Here is a 15,389-nt window from a genome sequence, read left to right as displayed (position 1 = left end):
GTGAGGCAGCGCTGTCTCCAGGGCAGCCTTAACATGTTTCCAAGGCAGAGAAGATGCTCTGAAAACATCTTGGGGTGGTCCTGGAGGCACTGCCTCACCACTCACCTATCGCTGCTCCAGCGGCCTCTCACAGAGGTCTTTCACTGCGGACCAGTCATGTGACATTTTCAATTACCGTATTGACGCGAGTATAAGCCGAGGCGCACTTTTTCAGCACAAAAACTGTGCTGAAAAACTCAGCTTATACGCGAGTATATACGGTAATTATATGACTTGCTACACCAGCTACTTTAGCTAGAATTTTCTGTGCGCTACAAACTTTTAATGAATAATGGAAACATGGCATAAAAAGGTGAATGCAGCATTTACTTGGGGCCCATTTCTAGGAACAGTAAAGCTTTGTGGTTATTGTGGTCAAATTCCCTGATAACAGTCTTCAGAGCTGACAGCAGCTATCTCAGGCTGTAAAACAGAGTGGTTGCTATATGATTTGATGAAATAACAGAACATTAAAAACATTTCTGTACAGCTTGACCTAGCAGTGAAAATTATTGCAATTTTACATAAAACAATTTTGCATGAATCAATTCTCATACAATGTGATATGAAATGTTTATGATACACTTAAAGGGAATAAGTGGAAACCTTGCGCCTGTGCTAAGTATAACTTTTGCATTCACATTTAAGAACTTTATGAATAACAAGACTTTATAAACTTTTTAAAGTTTTATTTCATTTGTTGTTTTTTCAAGCTTGGAACATTCTAGAGAACATACTTACTGCAATACTATGAGTTTCTGAGTAGCACAAGAGCTGCCCAAATTCTGTAATAAATTCAGATCTACTGTTCTCTCTAATCTCACGATTTATTTAGCCAATTATTGCATTCATAAATAGAAGGATTTTAGGAAAATAACAATGCCATTCTCTTGGACTTTCTTTCTATGAATAACTAAGTATTCCATGGATCCACTTTGGAATTTCACTGATTTTGGTCTGTACATCTTATCCTACTAATCCTTCCTACTAATATTATAAATGCGAAAATTTGTATGTTTGTACCTCAATCACGCAAAAACGGCTGAATGGATTTGAAGGGAAATTCAGCACATAGATTGTAACCTCGATTAACACATAGGCGACTTTTTATTCCGGTAAATTACATGGCTTCACGACTGTTATGAATTTTTGTTCACATACTATATTACACTGCTCTTATCTCAGTTTCTGAGAAAGCCAGGGCTGTTATCGCTCTGTGTAAACACACGCTAACCCTCAGTGTTCACACATTTGCATATTATCTGATCTGCTTCAGGCACTGATGACAAACTGACACCTTTAATCCAAATTGGCAGTTTGCCAATTTTCAACATGCCTGGAAAAAGAAAATCTAATTTGTCTCAAACAACGAGAGCTATGAAGGAAGCCAGAAGTCAGAGTTCTCCTGAAGCAGTGCTGAGGGGGATCATCGACACGAACAACATGCTCATTATATGGTGTCCCAGCGAGTTGCTGAGATACCAGAACACTCATGAGCACAGCTCGAGGAATGAGTTCAGTGGCAGGCCAGCTTGACAGCTGCCGAAACGCCGAAGTATGCAGAACATCAATGCCAACAACATGCTTATTATATGGCGTCCCAGCGAGCTGCTTACATACCAGAACAATCACGGGCACAGCGCGAGGAACGAGTTCAGCAGCAGGCCAGCTTGACAGCTGCCGAAACACCGGAGCAGGCGGATCATCATCATCAACAACATGCTAATTATATGGCATCCCAGCAAGCTGCTGAGATGCCGGAACAATCACAGGCACAGTGCGAGGAACAAGGTCAGCAGCAGGACAGCTTGCGACCTGCCAAAATGCCGGAGCAGGCAAACCATCGACGGCAGCAATTTGCTGAATATAGGCAGATCATCAGCGCCAACAACCTGCAGACGAAGTCGTGGGCAGAAGCTAGTTTAGTATGCATCTATCTATCTATCTATCTATCTATCTATCTATCTATCTATCTATCTCTCTCTCTCTCTCTCTCTCTATCTATCTATCATCTATCTATCTATCTATCTATCTATCTATCTATCTATCTATCTATGTCTATCTATCTCTCTCTCTCTATCTATCTATCTATCTATCTATCTATCTATCTATCTATCTATCTATCTATCATCTATCTATCTATCTATCTATCTATCTATCTATGTCTATCTATCTATCTATCTATCTATCTATCTATCTATCTATCTATCTATGTGCATATAGAATATATGGTTAACTAGCTGGTACCCGCGACTTCGTCTGCGGTGATTGTAGAAGTGGGTATATACAGGCGTGGGTAAGGTTTTCGTAGTATGTATAAGGTATGGGATATGAAATGTAACTTTGTATCTTGTTTTTGCTGTAATTCAGAGAATACGTGAGACTTTTGTGTTGAAGTTAATTTGTATTTGAGCTGCTATACGGTGTTGTGAGAAACTTTACATAGTAACTTTGGGACAGAAGTATTTGAAGTTAACCCTTTCCCGCCGATGGCATTTTTTGATTTTCGTTTTTCGTTTTTGACTCCCCTCCTTCTAAACCCCATAACTTTTTTATTTCTCGGCTCCCAGAGCCATATGAGGTCTTAATTTTTCCTGGGACAAATTTTTCTTCATGATGCCACCATTATTTATTCTATATAATGTACTGGGAAGCAGGGAAAAAATTCAGAATGGGGTGGATTTGAAGAAAAAATGCATTTCTGCGACTTTCTTACGGGCTTTGGTTTTACGGCGTTCATTGTGCAACCAAAATGACATGTCCCCTGTATTCTGTGTTTCGTTACGATTCCGGGGATACCAAATTTATATGGTTTTATTTACATTTTGACCCCTTAAAAAAAATCCAAAACTGTGTTAAAAAAATTTTTTTTGGAAAAGTCGCCATATTCCAACAGCCGTAACTTTTTTATACGTGCGTGTACGGGGATGTATAGGGCTTTTTTTTTGCGGGACCGGGTGTACTTTGTAGTTCTACCATTTTCGGGAAATGTTATTGCTTTGATCACTTTTTATTCAAATTTTTATCAGAATCAAAACAGTGAAAAAACGGCAGTTTGGCACTTTTGACCATTTTTCCCGCTACGGCGTTTACCGAACAGGAAAAATATTTGTATAGCTTTGTAGGGCGATTTCGGACATGGGATACCTAACATGTATGTGTTTCACAGTTTGTAACTATTTTTATATGTGTTCTAGGAAAAGGGGGGGTGATTTGAATTTTTAATCCTTTTTATTTTTTTTTTATATTTTTTTACTTTTTTTAAACTTTTTTTTGCATTTATTAGACCGCCTAGGGGTATTGACATGGGTGGGCGGTGTCGCGGATTGTCAGAGCGGTGGGGGTCGGCAAACATGGCTGCTCCGGAGGGTTAAAGAGAGCCTCCTGGAGTATCGTTAAGGTGAGGGGCAAAGTGGTAAAGTATATGTATATGAGATTGTGTGGGGTTAGGGGCTAGGCTGTAGAGGGCAATATGAATTTTGTGGCTTGCTATGGTCCAAAGTGTGTGAGATTGCAGAGATGGTGGTGTGAGTTTGGGTTTTGTGGGGGTCCTGGCACAAACGTATGTGCGCTATTGTGACAAAAAGTAGCCTATTGCGCAAATGGGTGTATTAACTATGTTTGTGGAAACTTTCAGCCAAATCGGTCAAGCGGGTTTTGCGTGATTGAGGAACAAACATCCAAATATCCAAACACACAAACCCACAAACTCACAAACTTCTTGACAGTGCTACTGTATGTAGAAATGGGAAGAGCAGTATAGAAACTGCCCCTGCCCCATCTGAATTGAATCTCCCATTGTGAATATGTGTATATGTTCCTAATAGGTAGTTTGTACCTTTATGTTTAAGGGCTTAGACATCCTGTAGGGTATATTTGTTGGTGCAAATGTGTGCCATTTGGTAGTAAATGGATAGTAGTAGAGTATAAGGGGTGCTTGCAAATTGGAGTACCACCGTAGGGATGAATAGCTCAGAAACTGTGCAACTCCTCCCCATTACAATTGCAAGTGCCATGGCAGCGGCTCCAACATGTATAGTGTCTGGACTCTCTGAATTGGAAATTCCCGAAATTTTCTCCTCTGCTCTGAATATTGGTTTACTGAATGACTGGAGCCATCACTCACAGCAGATAGAAGGGTGCGTAACGCATCATTATGAAAGCCTGAGGCCCTGTAGATGAATGGGTTACCTCCATGTATCTCTCCTTCAGCCATACATCCTGCATGACAATTACTCTGTATATGTTTAAACTGCTGTCCTCACTTTCCACATAGTCTTGCTAGCTGTTTTCAGGGATTAAAAGTGCTGGCAGACTTCCTTTAATATTATTTTAGGGGATTGTCACCTCAGTACAACCTTAATACGGCATATGGACACAATGGAAGTGTCAGTCATTCCACTCTAGGACCCTAATCATCTTCTCAAGAATAGTTCTACCACCCGGTACAATGACTTGCATTAGATGGTCATCAATAACAGTAAAGTGTTAGCGACAACCCCTGTAAATATAAGACAAGTCTTGTAGACATACTTATGGTACATTGTACAGATAAAATGACCTGTATCTGCAGAGATCTAGGATAACTCTAAATGTTCCATTGATTCATTCAGTCATATTATGTACAAAATTGTCATTGAAATACAAATGGAAGGCCATTGCAGCTCATGTGTCGATTCTTTAGCTGTGAGTTTTGTTATAAAACACTCAGCAGTAGTGATGAAATAATAATTCCAAACACAAAAGGGTGCCCTCATAGAATTAAAACGTAACTTTTAATTGGTTTTACTAAAATATTGACGTCAAATTTGTGGTTTAAAAACACTAAGTGGTGATGTTCAGTGACTTTACTTTCACCACTAACAGTCATTCATCACAGCAACATATCGATAAATTATGGGATCTGTCTTATTATAATACCCTAGCCAAACTAATAGTCTGTTTGTCCAGAAACCCCTACAGTTTTCACAGTTGCTGTGTTTGAGACATAGAAAAAGGGAGTCTATTGGTTTTAGTTATATTGTCTCCCTATATCTTGGTCTATTAGATGATAGTGCTAGTGCACCAGCATATTAAGGGCTAAAAGCACTATAACTAACCTACTTAGATCCTTATATACTGTATGATGTGCGTTTGAGACATTTGGCTGCTACACGCTATCTGCCTGCATCACATTCACCTCAAGGGTGAAGTTGGAGGTAGCACATTGCTTCCACCCCGATTGAGGAGTGTGAACTGTGAACAGGAACACCCTAGTTCTATGAGCCCTAATCCACAGCAACTTTGAAGACTGTAGACTATTAGTTTGGCTAGGGTATTATAATAAGACAGATCTCCTAATTTATCGATATGTTGCTGTGATGAATGACTGGTAGTGGTGAAGGTAAAGTCACTGAACATCACCACTTAGTATTTTTAAACCACAAGTTTGACATCAATATTTTAGTAAAAGTTATGTTTTAATTCTATGAGGGCACCCTTTTGTATTTGGAATTTGAATTACGGTGATCCCATGTCCAGTGTGATAGCTTGATGAAATAATAAACTGATTCTTTGGACTATAAAATGCAATGTCCCCTTAGACAAGAACGTGAATACAGTATATAAGAATTATATAGATACTATAACTACTATATGAGATAAAAACACAAAAAACGACTTCAGTCATCAGCCAGCTTGGTCACTATAGAAGTCATGAGTATCAACTTGAGGAAACTCAAGCTCAGAAAAGTTCAGAGATGTTACTGATGTTTTATGATGTTTTGTGTTTGAGGTGCTCTACTTATGAGTATAATACATTACTTCATTGGACTTTCCATTCATTTATTCTTCTTGCTGAAAACTTGAATTGGTGAATGTATTACTTCTTGAGGCCGGAGTCTAAACTGATGATTGCCAGTTATTCTTGAAGAAAAGTAGGACCTCCACATGCTTTATTGTGAAGGTAATGTGTAACAAATACTGTATTTTATTTGACTTGAAAGGAACATGATACCTCCTTCATTGCTTGTAATGCCAAACATTTACCCATCATCACCAAGAAAGGAGCACCGCAGATTTGTATATATGAAAGGAAAACTCACAGACGTATACATGCCATACATGTAACCTGGAAACTCCCAAAGACATACATACCACATGAACACATGTGGATCCAGTCTTCATTAGTCCCATTCTCTTTTGTACTGAGTGACAACGACGTAGGCAGAACTCCCCTCTTCAGAGGAACTGTATTGTAAGCATGGTGGTGGGAAATTGTAAACCATGAAAGGAATCCCTCTTCTGATAAAGCAGGTAACTGACACTGGATAGATTTCTTCCATGGCTTCATTTACACTGGATAGCAAGAATCAGTTTTTATGTCTCAAAGACTGAGAATACCAAACAGTTTGTTGTCTTCTGTGTGCTCGGGTTCAACATATCGCAGATTTGGCTGACAGATTATGGGGTAATGGGGTGAACATGGTTTTTTTTGACTTTTCAAAGGCTTTTCACACTGAAATAAGATGAATGCTGCTGAAAAAGACTTGAGGATTTTGGTGGACAGTAAGCTTACTTTTATTGACCAGTGCCAGGCAGCTGCTGCCAAGGCAAATAAAATTATGGAATGTAACCAAAGAAACATAGAAGAGCATAGTTATGCAGGGGCAACACAGTGGCTCAGTGGTTAGCACTGCAGCCTTGCAGCACTGGAGTCTTGGGTTCAAATTCTGCCAAGGATAACATCTGTAAGGACAACATCCGTGTTTGCGTGGATTTCCTCCCATGCTCCAAAGACATACTGATAGAAAAAAAAAATGTAAGTAGTTATGCTTCTATACAAATCACTAATATGGACACACAAAGATTAGAGATGAGCGAGTAGTACTCGATCGAGTAGGTATTCGATACTACGGTATTCGAAATACTCGTACTCGATCAAGTACCACTCGCTGTTCGAATGTAAAAGTTTGAGGCAGAACCAGCATTGATTGGCCGAATGCTATACAGTTGGCCAATCAACGCTGGTTCTTCTCCTACCTTTAGAAGTCTTCTCCGTGCAGCTTCCCCGCGGCGTCTTCTGGCACTTCATTCACTCTGCCAGGCATCGGGCCTGGGCAGAGCCGACTGCGCATGTCCACTTGTAGTGCGGGCATGTGCAGTCAGCTCTGTCCAGGCCCGATGCCTGGCAGAGTGAATGAAGAGCCGGATGACGCAGCGGGGATGCTGCAAGGAGAAGACTTCTCGGAGGATCCAGCCCGACCCTCACTCATGGACTTGGTAAGTGTAATTTGATCGAACGTTGCCTACCCCTGAAACGAGCATTTTCCCCCACAGACTATAATAGGGTTCGATATTCGATTCGAGTAGTCGAATATTGAGGGGCTACTCGAAACGAATATCGAACATTTTACTGTTTGCTCATCTCTAACAAAGATCAATTGTGGGTCTCAGTTTTCAAGAATGACATAAGTGAACTAGAGAGAGAGCAGAGAAGGGCAACCAAGACAATTTAGGGAATAGGTGGATTAGAGTACAATGACACATTAATAAATTTACAAAAAAAATCTTGATCCTTTATTTGGAAAACATTAGTAAAACAAATGGGGAGGGAGCGACGGCACACACGGCAAGGCAACAGCCGTTTCACATCCGGTGGGCGCTTTCTCAAGTCAAAAGTGTGACAAAAAGAAGGCGAACATAAACAGGTTATATAGCCAAGTCATACTTAGAACAGATCATTAACACCTGAGTGCCTCTACTCATATGGCCAACTGCTTAGAACTAGAAACACGTACATAGATGGGTTTTAACCCTTCTCCTCCAAGAGAAAAAAGAAAAAGCAATGTCAATTAGACCTAAAAATAGACTAAATTAAAAAAAAATACAAAAATATATTTAATTATCGGTGAGTCAAACTGTGCATATCTTTTTATTTCAATTTTTTATTTTAATTTTTTGTTTTTTTATTTTTTTACCTAAATCAAGTAGGCACCCATTGCTACAAAATACATATTTATTCTTTATTGAAAACCGGCAACAAAGGGCCGATATTTAAACGATGAAGTAGATGACTGCCTTTTTCTATCAAAAAACTCACTATGTAAGAATGCACTGTGTGAACACACCTACAAAAAATATTAGAGTAACGATAAAGTATAAAAAGTAAAAAGTAACTCTCAATGGAGGAGAAGAGAAGGAAGAGCATTTAAAGAAAAACACTCATATCATTTCTATCGTTCAGCCCTAGGGGACCCAGAGCATTAGTTTTTAACCCCTTCCCGCCGATGGCACTTTTTGACTTGCTGACCAAGCTCAATTTTTCAAAACTGACATGTGTTGCTTTATGTGGCAATAACTTTGGAACGCTTTAACTTACCAAAGTGATTTTGAGATTGTTTTTTCGTAACACATTGTACTTCAAGTTAGTGGTAAATTTTGGTTGCTATGTTTTGTGTTTAATTATGAAAAAAATAGGAAATTTGGTGGAAATTTTGAAAAATATGCATTTTATAAAGTTTGAAATGATGTGCATTGCATACAGATAGTCAGACCGCCAAAATTATATCATTTGGTTTGGTTTTGCCGTAAAGATGTCGCTCTATCCACTGAACATGCTTTAAAATATACCTGCTGAATAGTGGATGGCGGGTACCCTCTCAAATGTAAACGCTTTTTTAAGTCGGAAGCTTGTTTTTTAAAAGTGTCATTATTACTATTGATTCGTTTTAACCTTAAAAATGGACTATATTGCATAGCGTTTTTGATGTATTCTGGATGGTAACTTTTATAGTGTAGCAATGAGTTTGTCGCCGTATTCTTTCTAAAGACCTCTGTCTCAAAGCCTCGATCGGTATTCCTAACCAACGCATCAAGGAATTCTAAGGTGGTATTGTGGATTTTAGCAGTAAAGCTCAAATTCATAGAGTTATGGTTAAGGTATTCTACAAAACCAAAGAAGACATCTTCAGAGCCTGACCACAGGATGAAGATACCACCCACGTACCTGATGTAAAGGTGTATAAATGGGGTAAAAGAATGTTGATGAGTATAAACATAATGATCTTCATAAAAACCTAAAAAAATGTTAGCATAAACACTTTGTCTGGGTGAGTGCCCCCCGTATTTCTATTTTTCTTTTTCTATGCTATATATTTTTTGTGGGAAGAAGAGCACCACTCAGGAAGTTTATATGTGACCATTAATGCACAGCAGTATATAGCAATGCAGTGTGAATATGCCTCTATGATATAGTGATAGTGCCACTTTTTCTCTTGTGCGTTCCATTAATAAATTTAGGGTTATTCCAATTTAGAAAAAAATGGTTTTGGGAAGATCTGATCACAATGTAAAAATACATGAAGTAACAGCTACTCTCTTCAGATCCCAGAGTATAATATGTGGAGCCCTAGGGGAGGTAACCCACAGGCCAATGATGTCAAAGAGTGCTGGAAGCCATGAGGAGACCCAAAAGAGGTAATAGATGGTGAGTATGATTTTTTTTTTTTTTTTTTTAAACCTCCCCTGAGCCACCACCTATTAGAGTCTGGGTTCTCAGAAGACCCCAGAGTATAATAATGCCACTATCACATTGATATAACATTGGCATCTAGAAAATAGATAGATAAGTTTGCTAGGATCCCAGTCTAAGGATCCTTCCTTCCAGGTCCTTCACTATGAAGACCCAGTTGTTCACACCAGATTGATGACGTTAACCAAAAGGTGGAAGTTTTTCTTGTTCTTCCATCCCTTGTTGCATGAATGTTTTTCCTGTAAGATATATTTTAAAGGGTTGGCAATACTGATGTTGCACGTGTCCCTGCTGACAAATTTGGTAACCTACTAAAAGAACTTCAGAAGGCGCTGGAAACATGTCTGCTACTGACATCACCATCCTGGGAGGCAGGCTTTTTGGATGTTGGTGCTCCAACTTGGCTTGAATCATGTCTTTCTTTCAACACTGCCGCCACTCTCTTCCTCTGATATCTTGTTTTAATCGTGACCCTGCTGCCAGGTCCTATCTGAAACAAAATCATCATCGGCAATGTCATTGTCTTACCCACTTTTTTCTTATTCATAGTGGCTAGGGAATTCTTGCACATCCTCATATTTCCCATCTCGAGATAATCCCCTAGTGCCTCTAGTAGCACTAAACCTCTTGCCACTACTTCCTCCACCAGCAACAGTCATGTCTTTCTCTTCCATCTCTGCCTCCTCCATTTCCCCAAAAAATGTTGACTGTCCTCATTCAGCTCATCAAAATACTATAAAGATATCACTAATAGAGATCTGTATCTGTGAATATGAAGAAGACATGGTTGACAACGTAAAAAGGACATTCATTAAATTATGTTTTGCAATAGTAGAGGAGGAGAAGGAACACCCAGAATTCTGACTCAAGGTCACACTCGCAGCATCACTCTTGGCTGTAATATACTCTGGTGTCTAAGATGAGATAACCAAGCAACCAAAAACTCATGTTCATTCTCAGGAAGTACAACAATCCTGCAGCTACTCGTAGACCCACAAAGACCAGATGAATTATTGCTATTGCCACCCAAATTCTTATTATTAGTACTTGAAATTGTGGATGGTGTGATGATAGCAGAAGTGTTTCTGCCTTCCCCTCCTTTAGCTTGTCCCCTGACAACGGAGTAACGTGAGGCTGTCCAGGAGAGGTAAGGCAAAGTGAGTATAAGTGTTTGTTACTACACCTCCTTTGGGCCTCTGATTATTATAACCTGGGGTCTGAATAGAGTATCATAATAGCACTTAGTGACTCTGGGGAGTATGTTATACTGTGCAGGACCACTGTGGAGCATTATGCTGTGGAGGACACTCTTGAGGGCATATTGTATTGTGTGGAGAATTATACTGAGGGTCAAAGTGGAGAGTTATACTAAGGGGACCCTCTGGGGAGCATATTATACAGTGTGGGGCCACTGTACTGTGTGGAGCCAGTGTGGGGAGCATATTATACTGGGGGGGCATCTGGGTCACACATTATATTGTAGGGGTCCACTGTGGAGCAATAGCCTGGAGGAATCTCTGGGGAGCATATTGTGTGGGACCATTGTGGAGCATATTATACTGTGTGGGGGCCATACTTGGAACATACTTAGTAACACCAGTGCACAACTTTCTTATGGACTTTGTTTTTACAGCGTTCACTGTGCCGCCGAGATGATATGTCATAAACAGGGAAATGGAAAGGGGGAAACACAGCCCACTTACTTGACCTTTAATCACTCGAAAGATATTTCCACGGTGATGTAGTTTCAACACTGAAGACTGGAGGAAGCCCGGATACGACCCATCGGCTTGGGACACAAATGCAGAAAATCTGTGAAGAAAATCCAGCTCCACTCCAAAGGTCTTTAAATAAAACTTAACATTTATTGTACACTGTATAAAATCCAATCAAGTTGATGAAACATGAACACCATTATGATGTTTCCATATCCATTGTTTCAGAGATGACATGTCACCTGTATTCTATGTTTAGGTACAATTTTGGGGATATCATATTTATATTGTTTTATTTGTATTTTAACCTCTTAAGTCCAATATGTTATTTATTTACTTTGCTTACTTATATAGCTTTGCAAAAATTTTTTTCTTAAAGTCACCATATTCTGATGTCCATAATGTCCATTTTTTTTTAATATTTCTGTGTACGGGAATGTATAGGGTGTATTTTTTTGTGGGGCCAGGTGTACTTTATAGTTATACCACTTTGGGGAATGTCTATTTATTTGCTCACATTTTAATTGAAATTTTTATTAGAGGCAAAACAGCAGATGCACATGGAGACCAGTGGACCCCATTATTTCACAACTGCGTGCACACATGGTTATATACAAAAAATGGCAGATGTTTTCTATTCCAACTACTTAAGACTATACAAGACAGCAGGAGGCTGTAACCTGTCCATTATTCATTCTTTACTAGGGAGCGAAAGCCTTTTCATTTTCATTCAGTTCATATGGGGATTTTACGGCATTTTATGAGCTAAATATTCACATAGCGAGGTTATTTTGTCTAGGAAATACATTGGCCATGTGGGAATTGCTGAGCTTTCTGTTTTATACTTCAGTGGAATGGATTCATGGAAACATTTCACACGTTTTAAACTATAGTTTACATGGTGTTTAATGATACTTATTGAGATAGACATTAATGCTCAGGATATACCATTGGAAGGCCTTGGGGTGAAGAATGTTTACTTAGGATTATTGGACACGTAGGAGGAATGCCGATGAAGTCATATTTCAGGTAATCCAACAAGGAACTCATTAAACCTAATAAAAACTGCTGGATTTAATAAACACTGAGGGACACATTTATTGATAGTTTTCGCCGTCATTTGTGGCATATTTTACTCCAAAATAGTGACTAATCGTAAGCTAGGTTCACGCTGTGCTCTCCTTCATTCGTATCTACCATGGGGCCTGAACTGCCTCCTAAAACAGCAGTTATCCCTGGATACTTACAGACCCCATACACTATAATGGAGTCTGCCAGGTGTCCACCAGATTTACGCCGTGCAGAACTTTTCTCTCTTCTGATTTTCGGCAGGATCTGTGACTGAGTCTCTTATGGATGTGAATGAAGCCTCATCTAATCTTGTTTATTAGCCATTTGCAACAGAAATTAGAGTAATTTGCACACAGTGCATGTCAATTTGCAAAAGAATAGTCACAAGGTTGGTGAAACTTATTGTTTAGACAGATTTAAAGGGGATGTCTCATCTTAAGGATCCTATCTATACTGGTAGCTTATATAAATTGAAGAATTTGCCTTTAGAAATGCTGCTTTGTTTGCCTGCTATGTGAACTTATTCCTCTCATTGTTTACACAGCATTGCTATAACCAAAGACCTGTGAGATAGGACAAGTGACATCACTTACTCAGTGACAGCAAGATTTGGATTTGGCTCAAAAAAACGCAGCAAAACCTGCAACAAAAAAAGCTGCATTTTTGCAATGTGGGGCCTCAGCCAAGACCCATAGTAGACTGTAACTTTTCAAAATGCTACAAAACTTTTGATCATTCAAAATAAATTCATGTCTCCCTCTGAGCTGTACTATTTGTAGTCAGACATACGACACAATCTGATATTGGTGGCCATCAGACAAAGCTTTCACCCATCAGGATTTATAGACTGCATTAGAAATCAGTGGAGGTTAGGAAATTACTGGTTCCCTGCTGAATATATACTTACCAGTATTGTGCTGACAAGTGTCTTACATTTCAATAGTAAAATGACCTGGTAAGAACATAGCTCCTATACTGGTAAATGGAAAGGTAAAGTGCTAGTCTGAAGACGATATAACAGTATGAAACCTATTCTAAAAGGAACTAAATATGCCTAAGAAAACCAACTTATTAAAACCGAGACCCAAATATAGAGCACGCACATTTACAAGGCAAGTCTATGTTACCCTCTGAGGTTGGATTTACTCTGTGCTGTAGTGTGTGTGCACAAAATCTTCCATTTATACTTCCTGAATTTTACCTTTAGCAGTAAATTGAACTAGTTCTTGTGGTGTGCTTATTTTAATGCTGAACTCTATTCATACTAACAGCTGTAATGCAGAATTACCAGGAGAATTACATGCACCTCTTAGATTCCGAGTGTCCGTCACTGTCTTCTATAATACTAGGACCTATGGTATTTGTTCAAATCAGTCCAAATGGTGTGTAAAAAAAAAATAAAAAAATGGAAATCGAAAAGGTGTGCCATTCAGTAATTTATTCCAAAACCTAAAATTATAGAAAATACAATGGAAATGCTTGGAGTGTCAAAAGTGGACCGTTGTCTTCTTCAGGCAGTAATTTATGTGACAGTACCGATAAACGTAACAGGCTACTATGACATCATTGTAGTAATAGGGCAGGAAGTACAATGATCACTTTATCTGTTATAGGAAAAAAAAGTGGACTGCGCTCCACAGTAAGCACAATGCTCATTAGTAGGCACTCTTATTGCTGTTTATACTGTGCAACTTGATAAGATAAGATAATCCTTTAATAGTCCCACCATGGGGAAATTCAGTGTGTTACAGCAGCATGGATAATACAGTAATATATTGCAAGAAAGAACACATAAAAGCTCAGAATAAAAGATAGAAAGATAGTAGGAGTCATAGCAACTAAAAAGAAAAGAAAGACTCAGGTTCATTTAGTTCTCTGTGCGGAGTGAACTCCGCTTTACCCTGATGTTGATTATACAGCGTGACCGCTGTTGGGAGGAAGATAGTCCTGAAGACTTGTATTAAAAGACGATGTCCAGTTAACGGTGGAAAAGCCTGGCGTTTTTTTCTGCAGCATTTTTCACAGAAAGTTTGCAGAATTTTCCTCCGACAATGAGTTGTAGTTTGAGACCCCTTCCATTCAGCATACATGATATGTAGTTTGCAGAAATAGTAATATTTTATGTTATTATTTCATTCTTTTTTTGAATGTTTCATAATTGATTCCATAGAAGAAGACCATACAATTGCTAAGGGCACTTAGAAGGTGCGAGCCCAGCCTGTTCTATCCTCTGGTGAGAACCTGTACTGAGCCCTACTCTCAGGGAAAGGGCTTTGGGAACAAACAAGGGGTTTGGGAACTGGCCCATGAGTTGAGGAAAAGGGGAGGGGAGCAAATCAGGCCACTCAGTCTATGGAGGGTAAACTAGTGAGGCTAATAGATATTTCAAAAGACTTTTGGCTTGGGAATAGTTTTTCTAGATGCACTGTCCCATGATGGGAAGTTCTGGCAAGTGTTCAAAACTCTCTATAACAATGACTTTATCTTTTGATGTCTGAGCTTTGGTTCTCTTAGGACCAACTCATCACTTTCTGTCCAGGTTTAGCAGTTCACACAAGCACATGCAAATATTATCTGTAACCTTTAACACATACACTGCAATAGAGATTTATTAGGCATATAAATTATAGATAGCACATTATTTTTAATAGATAATATCTGAGAATTAAACTTTAATGTAACTTCATTTTTATATTAAAGGGGTTGTCTGGCCCCAAATGAATTTTTACACTGATGACCTATCCATCAGTATGTGATCTTTAGGGTTTGGCATCTGTACCCTTCTCAGATCAGATGTTTTAGCGGCCTCTAGACACTTGAAGTTAGGGGCAGTGCTGCAGTTCCCTCGGCCATCGCTATACAGTGGATAGGGCTGCTGCGCCATTCCTAGTACTTGGATATAAGTTGTTACAAGCACTACCCATATACTGCTGTAGCTTCTACAGCCTAGAGGCTGCCAGAACAGTTGGTTTATTTGGGATCTGGGTGTGGAACTGCTTCAGATCACATATTGAAAATTTATCCTTAGGATTAGTCTACAGTATGAAAAATAA

The sequence above is a fragment of the Leptodactylus fuscus genome, chromosome 2 (genome assembly GCF_031893055.1).
Source record: "Leptodactylus fuscus isolate aLepFus1 chromosome 2, aLepFus1.hap2, whole genome shotgun sequence".
In the NCBI taxonomy this organism is placed as follows: domain Eukaryota; kingdom Metazoa; phylum Chordata; class Amphibia; order Anura; family Leptodactylidae; genus Leptodactylus; species Leptodactylus fuscus.
Note: the sequence above shows the minus strand (reverse complement) of the source record.